At 33.1% G+C, this 18104-nt stretch overlaps 1 protein-coding gene across 1 annotated transcript in view; it reads right to left on the bottom strand.

The window, feature by feature from the left end:
* The window catches only part of LOC129753172 (uncharacterized), an 85887-nt gene that overhangs the window by 50111 nt on the left and 17672 nt on the right, over positions 1-18104 (bottom strand). The gene's annotated exons all lie outside the window — the stretch shown is intronic.

The raw sequence follows: 18104 nt of genomic DNA, 5'->3' as shown, positions 1-18104 counted from the left end.
TTCTAAAGTAAGGTTGCGAGAATTTTTTCAGTTCTTTTCCGGGCCGAACAAATCCGGGAAATTTTAGCTATAACCAATTGACGACCAAAAATCCGGGCAATATCCGGGCAAATTTGGTCAAAACCCAGAAGTTACTAAACAAAAATCAAGAAAAAAAAATGAAAAAAATTTCATCAAAACTTATCGACAGACAACCTTTCAAGATTATTTTTATAAATTTTACTCAACAAATTTCTTTTTAGAGGCATACCTAAATAAAAAAAAATTACGACACAATTTTTTTTGTTTGATTTTCCAAATAAAGTGCATATATCCGGGCCAAATCCGGGAATTTTCAATGATATCCGTTCGACCGGGCAGGGCTGGACTGTTCCCAAATTTTGTACACTCATTTATGTTGAAGGTGTTACAAAAAAGGCCTCAATTAACATTTTTAGCAAAATAAAAACTCTCCGTGAGTTGTTTTGAATCAGATAAATAATTTGAGATATTTTAACATCGTAAAAGTACCTACTAAATTACATCTTATTTTAATATGAAAAAATTGAATATCAAGAGGTATATCTTATCCTGATATAATTTTGTTTTTCTCTTCTGATCGGGAAACCATGCTTGGGCCGAAATACTCGCCTACAAAAAATGCCTCAATTTACATTTAATACATAATCAAAATTCTTTGTACGTTGTTTCGAATCAGTAGAGCTAAATACACTTTGGGAAGCAGTTTAGCTCCTGATGTGTGACATCGTGTTGAGTGGATATCCAATCCGAGAGCCAAGTCATGGTTGATCGAAAGACATATGCTGATAGTGAAAATTTTGTGCACGTCATTTATTCAAATTCCGAATAACAAATTCTTTTTTCAAACACCTTACAAAACCTAACAAGAATATTCAGTAACAAATCGGATCCAAAAATTATGTAGTTTTACTCTACAGTTGTGGCTAGTATTGAGTTCACAAAATACAAAAAGCAATTTATTTTTAACGTTTTCCATTTAACTTCTGTTTAAAGCTGGCATGAAGTTATGAAAAAAGGTAGGTATATACCAAATGACCTTTTACTAACTTAAAAACGAGAACGTTCTCGACTGCAATATTTACTGGACGTTACCCTCATTCAGCTTTTCTATTCAAGACGTTGGAACCGAGTTTCGATTCAAAATTGAATCCCTAAAGTATTCAATAAGGATATCGTGACAGTTTCAACGCTTATTATCATTGATCAGGAGCATGATACGTTGCGGCTTTGTTAGTTTCAAACAAATGTGACAATGTATTCAACACTCTCTAACAGGTAAGGAATCCCTCCTCGAAATTCAGGACCAAGGCTGTTTTCTGTTCCTTTGGCGCTACAAGATATTCGTACCTTTCGTTGTCGTCGACACGCCAAGACAAAGCTGATTTACTGCACCCGTTTGTGTGGGAGAGAAAATTAATTGCATTCAACGTCATTGTGTGTTTGCTTGCTGAAGGTAGGTGGATTGGTAGCTGCCTTCCTTCAGCAAGCCATTCATTCATTCGGGTTTGTTTGAGTCAACACTCGAAATGAAACTGCAACCGGGACGATGATGACGAAAATGCAACAGCAATGACGACGACGATGGGAATTCTCCTGAGAAACTAAACTTTCGATTCCGTATGAAATATGTTGGAACTGTGCGGAACATACGTTGGAGAAATGGGAAGTGGATACGTATTCCTCGCTTTTCAACGATATGATTGCACCCGGAAGCGAACATTTTCAATGGCGAAAATTGCGCTAGCTAGAATGGTTCAAAATTGTAATCTTTCTTTTGCAAATAAAATATTGAATTTGTATTTTTTTATTAGCTGGAAAAGTTTAAGAAATCTAATGGAGAAAATCACATAAAAAATATAGTTCCAGCGGACCTCAAAATTACGTTACGCTGTTAAGTTTAGACTCTATTTGCAATAAACCACAATAAGGCCTCATCGATTTTTGCTTGCAGCTTACACCGAATTAATTACAACAGGCATCGATTGATCAAATATTTACATCCCGGGGAGAACTTTTCGATGCAAAGGGCAACACTAAGCAGCTTATAAATTTAAGTTTCACACATAAACGAGGTTTTCCAATCACAGCCAAATTACGAATAAGGTTTGTTGGTTTTGAACGCAAGCAGCATTCGATGCGGAATGTATTGAAAACCGAACTGTAATTAGGGATTACTTGAAAAGATCTGCTTCAGGCCACAGATGTTGGTTTGTATGATTGGTTACTTGGTCAATGGAAAATTGGACCCAATGGATCATTTGGTTTGGTCCACGTATTTCGGCGACAGGATCGAAGAATGACGTTGCCGAAGTAACATTTATGGAACTAACTCTGTTGGAGTGCTCTTTGTGGCCAAATAGTTGGTTTAGCGGCTACCTTTCAGAAATCACAGTTGGAAATGACGCCAGATTAACTGCACCCAGTTTACACCATCATGTCGAAATTAGATTTATTTTTAACGGATACAATTCATAATAACCAAAGGCTCGGGTGTCCCAAAATTGTATGATATTCTGGGAATCTAAAGGGGCTAAACCTTCAAATGTTGGATCAAGAACAAACTTTTGTATGAGGTCAACTAAAAACAAATATCATGTTAAGAGATTCCGCAAACACGATCTTTGAAAAAAAAAGTCCACTTTTAAAAAATTTCATTTCCTAAAATTTTAACAAAATTTATTAATCTATACATATTTAAAAAATATGTTTGGGTTTCAGACTACAAGAAAAAAAAGTAAGTCAAATTTGTGTCTTAATTTTAAATCAAGAAATGTGCGCAACACGTTTATTTTTCATTCAAAGCTTCATAAAAATTTGGAAGTTTTTTAAAGTCTCTTGAGAGCAGTGGTTTTTTAAAGTGGTCTCTACCGCTCCTTTGTTTGGTGGCGTTTAAAGCTTCCAGGTGGACGGTGAGCTAAATTTTAAAGATTGGGAGGCGTTAGAAGAGCTGAGGAGGGTGGTGAGGTCATTAAGGCCCTTAGAGCCAAAAGGAATGAGTGCTTAAAAGCAGATTTCGAGAAAACACGCTTTGAAGTCGTTATTTTATCGAAAATTTGCATTTTTCTTCCAAACGAAATAGTATGTAAATAAAATTCTAAAAATAAGAAAAATATCGAAATATACAGTTGCGTTCAAAAAAGAATGAAATCGCATGAAGCTGCGCACCCACTTCCAACTTTGACAAGCTGCCATTTCTCTCTCGGTTTATATTTTTTCATGAAAATTTCACACAATCTAGATCAACTATCCAACTAACATTCCACAATTTGAAGTCTTTACAATGACGGGAAACAAAGATACAGCTATTCCCGTAAAAAATGGAAATTTGGAACTGCTTCACTAAATTTGCTGTATCTTTGACAATTTTCATTGAAAAGTTTTGAAATTTGGTCAAAAGATGTAAAAATGTTCGATCTTATCCCAAGTAACAATTTTAGCTTTATTATGGTCAGCAAAATATCGTTTGGACTATCGCATTAATCTTCATAAAAAGCTAAAGCGCATTCTATAACATCACCTGGACTCTAATAAAGCCAAAATCAGGCTATTTGGCCCTACCCTAGAAACGTCATCAAGACATATAATTGTTGGTCATCAATTTTGGTCACCAAAGCTTTTAAAAAGCTATTATAAAACATGTTAGAAATTTTTGTTTTTTTTCGGTTCTGTCAGTTCTCGGAGTTTTTTTTTTATTTTTCCCAGCAACCATAATGGTTGATGAATGATGATTGCATTATTCAGATATGATCTGGTAAAATTTATAGCTAAATAAACCAATGTTTTAACAATATATTGAGCTTCTTTTCTACTACCAGTCAAGATTTTAGGTAAAATGTATATGAAATAGTATCTTAAAATAAATGCGCCTCGTCAAATCTGATGGTCAATCATGATGGAATTGATGGAAAAAGACCTGAAAAAAAAAATTCCAATGCTTGCATTGTGAATCCATCAACATGGCGTCATTTTGTGCCCTTCGATTTTGCAGCCAACATGGCGTGAGTCAATTCATAGTTTTATTATGGTTTAATGATGACCCCAAAAAAAGCTACGATTTGACGTTTCTCTCGCAAGCCAACCAATTACACGCTAAGGTTAAGTTCCTCATTTCTGAGTTGTTAATCATTAGTACAGTGAATGAGGACAGACTTTTTGAATGAAAAGGGATTGGTTTTGAATGACCCGTGGAATAAATCATGAGTTGAAGTCAAATTTCGTTGTCTGACGCCATCTTGAAATCCAAGATGGCGGCTTCCGCTGAACTTTAAAATGGTGTAAATGACTTGAAACCGCATGAAACCCCAACAAAATGGGTATCGAGTGAAAGGGCTAAACGAGTAGAAGTTGAATTTTGCTATCAGACGCCATCTTGAAATCCAAGATGGCGGCATTCGCTCAGCATTTAATGCTTACTGCTGACAAAAAGTCGCATTAAACCAACACTATACGGGTATTGGGTGAAAGGGCTAAACTAGAAGTCGATTTTTTTCTTTCCGACGCCATCTTGAAATCCAAGATGGCAGCTTCCATTGAATTTAAAATACTGTTAATCAATGAAAATCGCTTGAACACAACTTTTTTCACGTAATACTACATTAAAACTACTATTTAAAGACAATTTGGATCATTTTAAATCACTTTAATTATTTTTTCATTATGTTTCTAATGCATTTAGCACTTTTCTTGTTTTGTTTATAGTTTTTGTTTTTTTTGCCATTTATGTAATTCTATTATTCCTATCATGCCATTATGTTTAAATTGTATTGGTCTTATTCTTGCGAAAACTATAAGGTAATGTTGTTTCTGTTAACCGTCTGATTTAGGCACATGTGCCAAATTCGATGTTGCCAAAATCGAATGTTGCCAAAAACGAACGGGGTCTGTATTGTGGTGGTTTTTGTGGGATTTTCAGTCACTTACAGATTTTCAGAGAAACACGAAAACATATATTTGACTTCTATCATTTAGCCTTAGCACCCAAAACAATATATTTGGGAGTTTCATGCTATTTTCATTCATTTACAGTATTTTTAAGTTCAGCTGAAGCCACCATCTTGGATTTCAAGATAGCGTCAGAATGCAAAAATAAACTTTTTATAGCTTATCCCAATTGACAAACACCCATATTTTGAAGGTTTCATGCGATATTCAATGATTTAGAGCATTTTTAAAGTTTATAGAAAGCTGCCATCTTGGATTTCAAGATGGCGTAAGATAGCAATATTCGACTTCTACTCGTTAAGCCCTTCCACCCACTACCACCTGGGTTTCATGTCATTTTAAGTCATTTACTACATTTTAAAGTTTAGCGGAAGGATTTCAAGATGGCATCAGATAGCGAAATTCAACTTCTACCGGTTGATTTCTTTCAACTTATATCCTTACAATATGGGTTTTATGCGATTTTCAGTCATTTACAGTATTCTCAAGTTGAGTGGTAGCCGCCATCTTGGATTTAAGATGGCGACGGGCAACGAAATTTGACTTCTACTCTTATTCTACTCTCTTATTACTGTCACCTAATAACCATATTGTGAAGGTTTCACGAAATTTTCAGTAATTTACAGCTTTGAAAATAAAAGCGGAAGCCGCCATTTTGAATTAATGATGGCGTCAAGCAACAATTTTTTTTCCTACTATTTGAGCCCTTTCACTCAATACTCATATTGTAAAGATATTCATACCACTTTCGGTGATTTCAAGTTTTCAAAGATGTATTTTTTTTAATTTTAACTCAAAACCAACACGCATAACTTACCAAAAATGTGTAAAAATGGGAGTTCCAATTCAAATATGTGCTATCTAATCTGAGCGTGTCCTGTTTTGACATCTTGATCGAGAACTGTCACTAAGTTTTATGGCGGTTTAATAATCATGCACTGAGTGCTATTATAAAACATGCAAAAGAAAGCTTGGAGCAAACTTCTAGGTTTGTGTTTTATTATAGTTTAAAAAAAGCATTCACAACTCTTTCAAAATAACTAAAACAGCATGTTTAATAAAAGTTTTATTAGCGTTTTCAAAACCATCTGAAAACATATGGTCGAAAAAAAATTATAAGCATTCTGCATGACCATAATAAAACCGCCATAAAACGAGCTGCACAAAAAAATGCCATAATTAAACCATGATAAAACTTCCTAATGCTAATTGGCATAATCTGTGTTACTTGGGATACCAGGTTAAGTTTCGTCAAAATCGATGAACGTGATCAAAAATGGTGCCGGATTGAAAATGAGCTTCATTTTCGCCCAGCAGACGATTTCATTCTTTTTAGGACGGATGTTTGTATGGAAAACATCGTAATCTATGTATTCTGGTTTTTTCTTTCACTAAATTGATAGGAACTTCATTTTTGCTTTGTTTAGAAATAGAAATTATTCCAACAGAGCTGGTATTGAAACAAAATAGCGAATAGAATACTCGCTTTAATTGTGGATCAAATTTGTTTATCGGTGTAACTAGCAGGTCATTACTGAAATTCTGTTCTTTTTATTTTGAACCCTGTTGGAACATTTTCTCTTTCGAAACAAAGCAAAAATGAAGTTCCTTTCAATTTACAACATTCTTTTTGATAATTTTTTGTTATGTGAAAGAAAAAAACAAGAGTACATGGATTACGATATTTTCCATACAAACATCCGTTCAAAAAAGAATGAAATCGTCTGCTGGGCGATAATGAACCTCATTTTCAATCCGGCACCATTTTTGATCACGTTCATCGATTTTGACGAAACTTAGCCTGGTATTAGATCAAACATTTTTACATCTTTGGACCAAATTTCAAAACTTTTCAATGAAAATTGTCAAAGATACAGCAAATTTAGTGAAGCAATTCCAAATTTCCCGTTTTTACGGGAATAGCTATATCTTTGTTTCCCGTCATTGCAAAGACTTCAAATTTTGTGGAGTGTTAGTTGGATAGTTGAACAAGATTGTGTGAAATTTTCATGAAAAAATATAAACCGAGAGAGAAATGGCAGCTTGTCAAAGTTGGAAGTGGGTGCGCAGCTTCATGCGATTTCATTTTTTTTTTAACGCAACTGTAGTTTTGAATATGATGAATCGTATAACATTATAAAACCAGGATCGATTATTTTAACACTTAAAATTCCCCCTACCCATTTGGCTCCGAGGGCCTCATATTAATTTGATATAAATGGGGGCGTTGAGCTCTCAAACTTTGCAAAAGGGGGCGGTGAGCGAAAAAAGTTTGAAAATCACTGCTTTGGAGTTATCCAAATGAATTAAAACTTTGCCAGTATTGTTTTACCATTGAAAGGATCAAGATTGAGAGCGAGAGCTAGGTTTCAAAAAAGTTCGACCCTGTTGTCCTTCTCACTGGAATGAAAGAGAGGTCTCAAATAATCATAGGAACCTTTATCGTTCCAATAAACTCTACCATGCCACATTTAGTTTCATTTGTTTAATAAAGGTTGGATCACTACAAATCTGGACGCACTATTTATTTTACCATAGTGCTCCTAGTTGTTGGATCTGGAATGTTTTGACGGTACTTTATTCGGAAATGTTTTCTCTACCAGTGCTGAAAATTTCAATACGATTCGTTTTGTTTCAAAAAAGTTACACGTGATGGAAGCCGCGAGATGAAAATAAATTTTGAACACCCACGTCAAAAACCCGACGTGGTCGGGTTCAAAAATCGCGAAATCGTTAAAAATTGTCATATCAACCGTGTGCAGCGTTCTCAAACGTTTCCGTGAGATGCGTACTATAGATCGGCAGGTTCATACCAAACGTTATAGTGAACCTATGAATCAGAAACTGCATTTGAAGGTGTTGAGAACGATCAAGGAAAACACAGGGTAGTCGGACATTGCCAAGAAATTCAACACCGACCGGTGCACCGTCAGCAGAATTCGTCTACTCGAAGGAATACGATCCTATCGGACCAGTAAGCAACCAAACCGGACATTGATGCAGAATTTAGTAGCCAAAGGACGTGCCCGCAAGTTATACAAGAAGATTCCAACGAAGTTCGACGGATGCATCCTCATGGATGACGAAACGTACGTGAACATGGATTTTGGGCAGCTTTCTGGCCAAAAATTATGTAAAGCCACTGCAGTGGTGCACTGCACTGGTCATGGTGATGTCCCCGGCAACTTCAAATTCGTTTTTGCTGATAAGTGTGCAAGAAAGTGTTTGACTGGCAAGGTATTTGCAGCTGCGAACGAAAAATTCCGGTTTTTGTGAAAAACAAGACCATTAGATCTCACAAAGGACTAGTTAAGTTTTCGCCAGATTTGGCACGCTGCCACTACAGCTAGGAGGTTCTACAGTGGTATTGGGCCAACGGGTGGATTTTGTCGAAAAGGACATCAACCCACCCAACTGCCCTCAATTCCGCTCAATCGAAAAATTTTGAGCAATTGTCAAGCAGAAGATGAAGAAGAATGGTAGGACGACTCGGGAAGCAACAGAGATGAAGAGATTGTGGAACAAAATGGCCGCTGAGGTCAGCGAATAGGGTATTCATTAATTTTGGGAAGGTGTAGCAAAGCACACCGGGTCAGCTAGTCCTACATAAAATTATGGTACAGACCCCGTTCGATTTTGGCAACATCCGAGCAAAAGCCGTTCGTTTTTGGCAACATCCAAAAAATACGTTTTTTTTGTCACTTTTTTATTTTTCATTTTCATTTCAAATTAATCAAAATTGATGCAAAGCATAATATTAGAATGAAACTTTTTAATTCGGCTTAATTATAATAGTTTTAAACAGTAAAAACAGGAATTTTTCCATGTTTTACTGCTTAAAACTATATAATTGAGCCAAATTGAAAAAATTCATGCTTATATAAGGTTTAACATCAATTTTGACTTATTTGAAAATAAAATTAAAAATAAAAATGTGACAAAAAAATCCATTCGATTTTGGCAAGATTCGAATTTGGCAACATAAAATTTACGGGCGTGTTGCCAAAAACGAACGGAGTCTGTATGAGAATAATCTATGCTGCTGGTAGAATGCTTACTCTGTAAATAATGGACCGGAATGATGACTTGGTAGCCCTTCGGTAAACCCGGAACAATCGTAGTTAGATGATAACTATCCAAAACAAATCTTTCAGCTTCCAGATTTCATCCAGCCCACTTGGTCATTTTAATCGAATTAATCAATTTTTTTTTGCATAGATTTCTTGATTTTTCTTCACGTACACAACGTATCGTTTACAAAGGGAATGCAGTGTAAATTACAGTGTACTGCATTTATTTTCCCACTCAGATTTAATCCTATGAATTTCAATCGCAATTTGAGTTCACAATCAAGACATTCATAAAAAGGTAAGAAAACGTGTTTTGTAAAAAATGAAATTTAACAAAAAAAATTTAAGACAGTTGATTTTGGTGATACGGAGCTTTACATGAATTTGACTTAGAATATTTCCTTAATTGCCCCGTTTAGTTGCATTAGAATCCTTATTCTATACTTCTCAAAATGCAATCAACAAATTTTGTGCAAAAATTTAAGAATTTACTATTAATTAATAAAATAGACACTTAAGTTATCGTCCAAAAGTTTGGGATCACCCCTCAGTATGGTGTATCGGTCAAAAACATGCAAATTTATCTCATTCATATCTTTCTCATCTAACATCGTATTGCAGATTTGAAGGGTGCATTTGAAAGCTTAGGAATTGTTGTTTTTCCATAAATTCATACAAAAATTATATTTTAAAGTGATAACCATAAACAATTTACTTGAAATTAATTGTTTTTTGAAAATTCACACTTATGATTGTGAATTTTTTATGGTTATGGATTTTAAATATAATTTTTTAATGAATTTGTGAAAAAACAACAATTCCTAAGCTTTCAAATGCACCCTTCAGATCTGCAATACGATGTTAGATGAGAAAGATATGAATGAGATAAATTTGCATGTTTTTGATAAAATGATCCCAAACTTTTGAACGATAACTCAAGTGTCTATTTTATTAATTAATAGTACATTCTTAAATTTGTGAACAAAATTTTTTGATTGCATTTTGAGAAGTATAGAATAAGGATTCTAATGCAACTCAAATTTTGAAATTTGGTCCACCCTATCGCGAGATGATCGGCTTTGAATATTGAGTGCGTTTTTTTGAAAATGCTCTAACTTTAGGTTAAGTTTTAGGAGCAAAACAAAAACATTATTTCTGGGCAAAATAACTCCGAAATAGCTATTGCTCATTATCTTTCAAATGAGTTCAGAAGATTTGCAATATGTCCTAAGACGGCTGAGATATGAACGATCAAAATTTGCATGTTTTTTAGCGGGCGATCCCAAGCTTTTGGCCGGCAGTGTATATAAAGAAACAGAATTGATTTTCGAATGATATAAACAAATTAGCCTAGTGCATGTTATACGAGAAAATCATACAGCTACTTCCCACTTTTCAATTTCGAAGCTCTGAAAATCGATTGAGTTCTGAAACCTTTTTTATTCGCGAGGCACTAGAACTTTTATTATAGTATGAAGAATTTGATCACTGCTGGTTAAGTTGGTAATAAGTTTATCGCCTCTATTTTTGGAAAATTGGTTCTTTGAAAAAGAAAATTTCAAGACAATAAATATTATAAGCGGATTGAAAGTTTAAAATAATGAGCAGATGATGAAAATGAGAGAAGCATTTTTATCATATGTCAAGCAGGTGATCATGCGTGTGATAACTTTGATTTGACTCCATGTGAAAGCTGATTAAAATATAAAACACATAAAGTAAAGAAAGATACTTTTCATTCCTGTTAGGTGTTTGAATAAATTCTTATCGAATTTTTATATGCAAGTATCTATTTATTGATAAATTACCGTCTGTCTGTCTGTCTGTCTGCCTGTTCTCTATAGACTCGAGAACTACTTACCGATTTACGTAAAACTTGAAAGGAGAGTATTTGAGGCTGGGGTAGGTTCCTATCAAAGTTTGAAAACCCTCGCTTACACTGGAAAGGGGAAAGTGGCCTCCATAACAAAATAAACATGTTTTAATAACTCGAAAACTAGGCAAAAAACTGGAACCAAATATGGCATAGAAGGGTTTTGGGCAGGAGAAATATTTCTAGGATGGTTTAAGACCTCTCCCAGAGTGGAGATAGAAAGGGGGAAGGGGGGCCAACCATACAATTTTTTACACAATTCGAGAACCAATTGAGCAAAAGGAACCAAAATTTTGAATGGGAAGTGTTTCTATGAATGTTTGAGAGGGGTTTGGGAAGAATGACAGCTTGCTGTTAAATTCCTTGAAAAAAAAAACATGAATGTTTGAGGCCCCTTTCTTCTTGCATAGGAAAGATAGGGGAGAAGATGGGGCCCTTGTAGAACTTTCTTGCATATCTTGAAAACTGATCAAGCAAATGGAACCAAATTTGACATGGGAGATTATTTGGATACAGTAGATTAAAAATGCAGTAAGGGCTCCCATTCATTTTTGTGTGCTTAATTCGAGCACTTAAAGCATGGATCACTACAAATCTGGACGCATTAAAACGGCTCTATCTCGGAGCTATGTAAACGAAATAAAAATGTTTTGTACTTGAAATGTAGGGTTTTTGTTACACTTTAAAGGAAAAATAATAAAAAAAATTATTCCGATGTTGTTTTGATGAATTTTCGAACTTTTGGTTGAGTATCACTCATTATAGTTTGAATCATGAATAAGAATTAAAACAAAGGTAAAAAAAAATTTTCACTAAATTTAAAAATAGAAAAAAAAGTTGCAGTTTTGTTTTGATCGTCATTATGATTTAGGTATTTATTTTAAAATGTTGGGTGAACAAATAATAAGTTAAAAAACTTTCACAAATTTCATTAATTTTGGGAAGGTGTAGCAAAGCACACCGGGTCAGCTAGTCCTACATAAAATTATGGTACAGACCCCGTTCGATTTTGGCAACATCCGAGCAAAAGCCGTTCGTTTTTGGCAACATCAAAAAATACGTTTTTTTTTTGTCACTTTTTTATTTTTCATTTTCATTTCAAATTAATCAAAATTGATGCAAAACATAATATTAGAATGAAACTTTTTAATTCGGCTTATTCTGGATTTCTTTTCTTTATGAGCTTATTACTTAAAGAAACAATTTTCTTTGGATGTATGAAATCACCCTTTTCCTTTCAAATATAGTGAAGGTCTCAAACTATCATAGAAACATTTTTCGTAACAGTCATAAGCCACAATTGGCTCTATTTACCCAACCCTGCCATATTTGATTTCAGTTTTTCGATAAGTTATCGAATTAGTATAAAACTTTAAGGGGTCTCAAACCACCAGGAAAAACATGTCTTGTATATAAATACCTACGCTCCCGCACATTAGGTTCCATTTTCTCGATTAGTTCTCGCATTATAAAAAAAGGAATGGTCACCTCATTCCAGGCGCGGTCCTATGGGGGGGGGGGGGTGATCGGGGTCTTCCCCCCCCCCCCCTCAAGCGGCATAAAAACGTTTCAAAACACTCGTAAACGCTGGAATTTCTATAAAAGTTCGAACTTTTCCTAGTGGGTGTTCTTTCGAATTTTCAAAATTTTCCACTCCGTGGGGGTGATTATTAGATAAAAGAATTTGTAAATTTCTTAAACTCTTAAAATTGGAAAAAAATCGGTCCGTCAAACTAAAAAGTTGTAACTTGCTATTCTCTAGACCATTTTCCACCACATTACTTTTGTTAAGGCACTTACAGTGTTTAATTCGAATTTGCTGACCACATATGTATCTTTTATACATTTTTATACATTCATATCTTTTGAATTTTCTAAAATACCAAAAATACTACTTCTTAAATTACAGGTGATGAACAAAACTTGACTATGTATTTATTTTTTACCAGATGAAATAAATTCGACTATTCTCTTGGGAACAAGGCAATCGCTCAAGATATTTTTCCAATTTTTTATCAACACGGCTGGAGTTTCAAATTCGCACCAATTATATCGCCAATACTGGGGCTTGTCCACACAATAATAGTTAAAGTTTTAAGTAAAATCCAGCATAATAATTTAAGTTGAAAATCCACCCTGAATCTGAAGGTTCCATTATTGCAATTGATTAAGTCTATTTATTAAAAATAGAATTAGCTTTAAAAAATTCATTGATTTTTTTAAATTTAGATTATACAATACAAGTTTGAAAATATTGAGTGCATGAAGCAAAAATACAATTTTTCACTGTATTACTAAATCATTTGCTTCAAATTAACTATTTCTTCTTATTCAGTCCGATAAATTTTCAAATCTATGAAAGCTTGAAATTTGAGTGAAAACAAATAAAAATAAGTTCCGAAAGCTGCATACTTAAGAATTTTATTTTAATTATTTTGATTTAGAATTAAATTTTTATACAGAAATTGAAGAATCGAAACAAGAGTTTATATTAATTCGATTCAGCAATTTACTTCAGAAAAATAATAAAATATTCATTTTTAAATTCATAGCAATTGTTAAGAAACATTTTCTTAAATAAATGTTTTGAATTCCAATGGTATTGTTGCAAAACGAGAATCACTTAAATTTTGGTGAGAGTATTGCGGTGATATATAGATACTCAAGAAAAATATTGTACAGAAATAACTTGAAAACTTACACACATTTTCTTCCATAAGAATGTGTGTATTTTTTCATTTGTAAAATCACATTCATATCGGAAGATACTTTAAACAGATCTTAAATTAATAATTACATATGGCGAAAATCATATTTTTATTAACAATTGTTCGCAGTGAATAATAAAAATTCGCTGATTGTTTTATAAAAGGACGAGGATAAGCTGTTTAAAAGGATGTCAAAAAAATGTAGAGAAGGTTTATTTAACTTCTCTAATTTCAAATTTGTTTAAACACAAACCTCTAATTAAGTTAAATGAAATTTGAAGGGAAGAGGAGATGCAGTGTGCATCATGGTCGTGTAATAATGTTTCTTTTTCTGAAGAAGTGTATCTTATAAAGTTCATCCATTACTTTAATGATTAACCACTACGATAAAAAAAATCGTTTGAATCATCACAAATTTTATGCTGATATGAAATATTTTTTCAAGAACCCAATTTCAGCCTCCATTTTTTATCTAAATTTTCAACTCCACATTCGAACTGGTATCTATAAATTCACAAGGTCACAGAATATACACTTTTTTAGATGAAAAAAATTAAAGAGCGAATTTTGCCCTTAATTATTTTCAAATAGGTTAAAAATTATGTTACTTTGATTTATCGGCCTAGCGGTGAAAAGTGATGTCCTTTTTAGTAGGGACATCTGAAGATTATGAAATTTTTATATAGATGGATAGAAGGTTAGAAGAAATGAAAGATGGTGAAAATGAGCGGGTAGAATTTGTCTAGAAGCATTACCATCACATACCAAATTTTTGTTCCTCACGATAATTTGGTATGTGATGGTAATGCTTCTAGACAAATTCTACCCGCTCATTTTCACCATCTTTCATTTCTTCTAACCTTCTATCCATCTATATAAAAATTTCATAATCTTCAGATGTCCCTACTAAAAAGGACATCACTTTTCACCGCTAGGCCGATAAATCAAAGTAACAAACAAAAATTACGGTGGTTAATCTCTTCATAAAGTTAAAAATTATTTTTGCACTTCTCTGGCAAAACTTTTAAACATTATAATTAAAATTCGAAATAAGGGTTCATACCAAAATTCTTTCTCCAAGAACGCAAGAAATTATTGAAGTTTTTTGTTAGTTTAATGTTCCCAATTTTGTAAAATGATAGACTTTAAACGAATGTTTAAAAAAGTAATGACTACATTGAATTTAAGTTTTTTCTCAAAACAGAAACCAAATCGTTTTTCAGACTTAAGCAATGAAATAAAATCTTTGTTTCTTAAAACTTTCTTAAGTAATGTCAAAAATACGTGTCTCTCCGAATTATCAAAAACTGTAGATTTTTTTTAGATCATTCATCATCATAAAAGTATTATCTATTCCTTTATTGAATAAAGTATAATAAACCAATTCAGAATCAGTTTTTTTTTCATGTTAAATCGTAAGTCCATCAGTTATTAATGATTGATTTCACTCAAAACTAATTCATTTTAAAACTTATAAACTCCATATCACCAAAACGAGAGGTGATAAACATAATCTTGTTGAAGATTCAAGTTCAACGCTCAAAAATCAACTAAATCAATCATTAAAACATAGACACCGACATGTTATCTCTTGAATTATTTTGGTAAGGCGGCATCCATAAATTACGTAACGCAAAAAATGCACTTTTCTAACCCCCTCCCCCCCGTATGTCACAGATCGTAACATTTCGACGTACCCCCCTATGAAAATTACGTAACGCGGATATTAAACTCCCCCCCCCCCCAGGTTTTCGTTTACTGATTTCTTGAGGTAAAAAAAGATTTTAACATAAATTTTTTAATGTTCTTTAAAACGGAATAAATATCTATCCAAATCGCTTCTTACTACTCATTGATGATAACTCTCTGATAAAATATATTGATTGTCTTATTGCGAGTTGCTCTGTGCTTGTTAACTGATGATCTACCTTGTTTACTTTATTTTGTTCATACTCCTGCAGAACTTGTTATGCAAAATATACTCCACTTAGTAATATTCGTTGGAATAATCAAAATTGCATTTTTTATACCAATTGAGAAAAATTGTAAAGTTTTCGTCTTATGGTTGAATTGAGTTCTTGGGGGTAAATTTACAAATATTCGGCTTTCCGCTAGATATTTCACGTATATTCAATACACTTTTTATGGAGTCTATCTCAGAGTCTTTAAAAAGGAAAGGTTTCAAACTAGTTTCAACTATGTTGTAGCTTACAAATTTTAAGCTGATTTTGGTTTGCATATCATTCTGCAAAAATTGCATGACTTAAAAATAGTAGCGATAAAACTGAAATTTTTAAGGAAAATCGTTACGTAACGATGAGCATACCTCCCCCCCTCCCCTATGTCACAAGTTGTAACACTTGAGCTTACCCCCTCCCCCCCCCACTAAGAGCGTTACGTAATTTATGGATGCCCCCTAAGACGTTTTTATTAGAAAAAATCTTTTTCAAATGTTAAAAACTAATCCTGTCCATCTTTATATTATATTTTAATTTATGAAGCGTTTAATCACCGTTATTTTGTTTGTTAATTCATTTTATCGACCTTATCGGTGAAAATTAAATGAACATAACTAAGAACATTTCAACATTATGAAAATTCTTGTTAAATAGAAAGTTAGAAGGAAAAATACTCTCGCCATATAAAAACTTTATAAGTAAAATGCCTTAATAAAACCATTTGTAAATTTAAAAAAATAGAAAGTTAGAAGAACTATAAGGATATTGAAAATGAGAGAGTAGAATTTTATAAGAAGCAATATTCCAATTGACGGCGAAAAAAATATTCAGAGCTTGAAATTTTAAACTATAACTCCGCTTGAAAATTTAAAAGAGATTTCCTTTTTTTAAATTATTTTAAATAATCTTTTTCCAATCGTTCATAATTTTTATTTAATCTGTGAAAAAATTCGAAAAAAAGATTCGAAGTAGCAACTTTTGAAAATAATTTTAAGCGAACTCTTCCATTCCATAATGGTAGAATTGGAATATTAATAAAGAATTTTATTTTTGACTTTGATAACCAGACACTCTTGAAATAAAATTAATTATTCTCATTTTTAAATTAATCATCTACTAATTTCGAATAAATTCTCTGATGTTCAGTATGGATATATTTTCCTCATCGATAATTCAAAATTTAAATTGTGTTTGAATAGTATTTCATATGGATGACTTTACAGAGGAATTTTTCAACCAACACTACAATTTTAATTGAAGAAAAAAAAAAGAAAATAATATGGTTGATAATTTACATTATTATCAATTATTCTGACCCAATCTAATTTTTTGTAAGTATTCGAGTTCAATTTCGTATCAAATTTGGTGTTATATTTGATGTATTCTTCTTCTGTGCACTGATTGTTATGTCCGCGAAGCATCAAATTTTGGCTTTATTCCAAATTTCTATAGTATAATTTCTAACAAAATTTGAAATTCGAAGCCGTGTCCTTCGCACGGGTCTGATGTGCAGCAAACATTTAAGTCTCATTTTAAACTGCAGGAGAAGGTGGTCTAAAACATCATGAATTCATCTCCTGTACATAAATATACTCTCAAGCAAATTTGGTTCCATTTTCTCGATTAGTTATCGAAATATTAAAAAAAAAATTATATAAGTGACCCCCTTCTCACTTTTTAACGCTCTACTGTATGGAGGGAGGAGTTCTAAATTACACCGAGAAACATTTGTAAAGCTCAAATATCTTCTCATGCCAAATTTGGGTTCGTTTGCTTTTTAAGGTCTCGAGTTATGCAATTAAATTTGTAAGGGTGCCTCTTCCTCCTACCTATCCCTAACTGGAAGAAGGGATCAGAGATAATCATAGAAACTTTCCGTGTACTCAAATACACCCTCTTGCCAAATTCTGTTCCAATTGCTGTAATGTATTTCTTTGTTATATTTGTTTCCATTTGTTTGATAAGTTCTTGCTATATGCAGAACAATTATATGTGAGCTCCCATCATCCCTAAATTGGTCCCTAATTGAAGGAGAAATGAGTCTCAAATAAGCATATAACCATTTCCCGTATCCAAATATCCTCCCAAGTCAAGTTAGGTTCTATTTGCTTGAAAAGTACTCAAGTGTTGAAAAAATTGTATGTGCCTTAAAATTTTTCCCATGAAAAAAATGAAAGGTATTCAAAAATATCATAGACACATAGCTCCCGTTCAAATAACTTCCCACGCGAAATTTCGTTCCATTTGCTTGATTAGTTTTCCGCTTAAGCTGAAAAATGAATAGGAGACCCTTGTCTATCTCTTCACTGGAAGGAGGGAGAAGTACCAAATATTCATGGTCTCGTTTTTCGTACCCAAATACTCGTCCACGCCATTTTTTTTTTCTATTTGTTCGAATAGATCTCAAGTTATGTAATTAAAAAGGAATAGATACCCCCATCCTCCCTTTCTATATCTCCACTATAAGAAGGGAGGGGTCTGAAATAATCATAGAAACATTTCTCGTATTCAAATACCTTTCCATGCCAAATTT

The sequence above is a fragment of the Uranotaenia lowii genome, chromosome 3 (assembly GCF_029784155.1).
Source record: "Uranotaenia lowii strain MFRU-FL chromosome 3, ASM2978415v1, whole genome shotgun sequence".
Classification (NCBI taxonomy): Eukaryota; Metazoa; Arthropoda; class Insecta; order Diptera; family Culicidae; genus Uranotaenia; species Uranotaenia lowii.
Note: the sequence above shows the minus strand (reverse complement) of the source record. Positions and strands in the feature narration are given on the sequence as shown.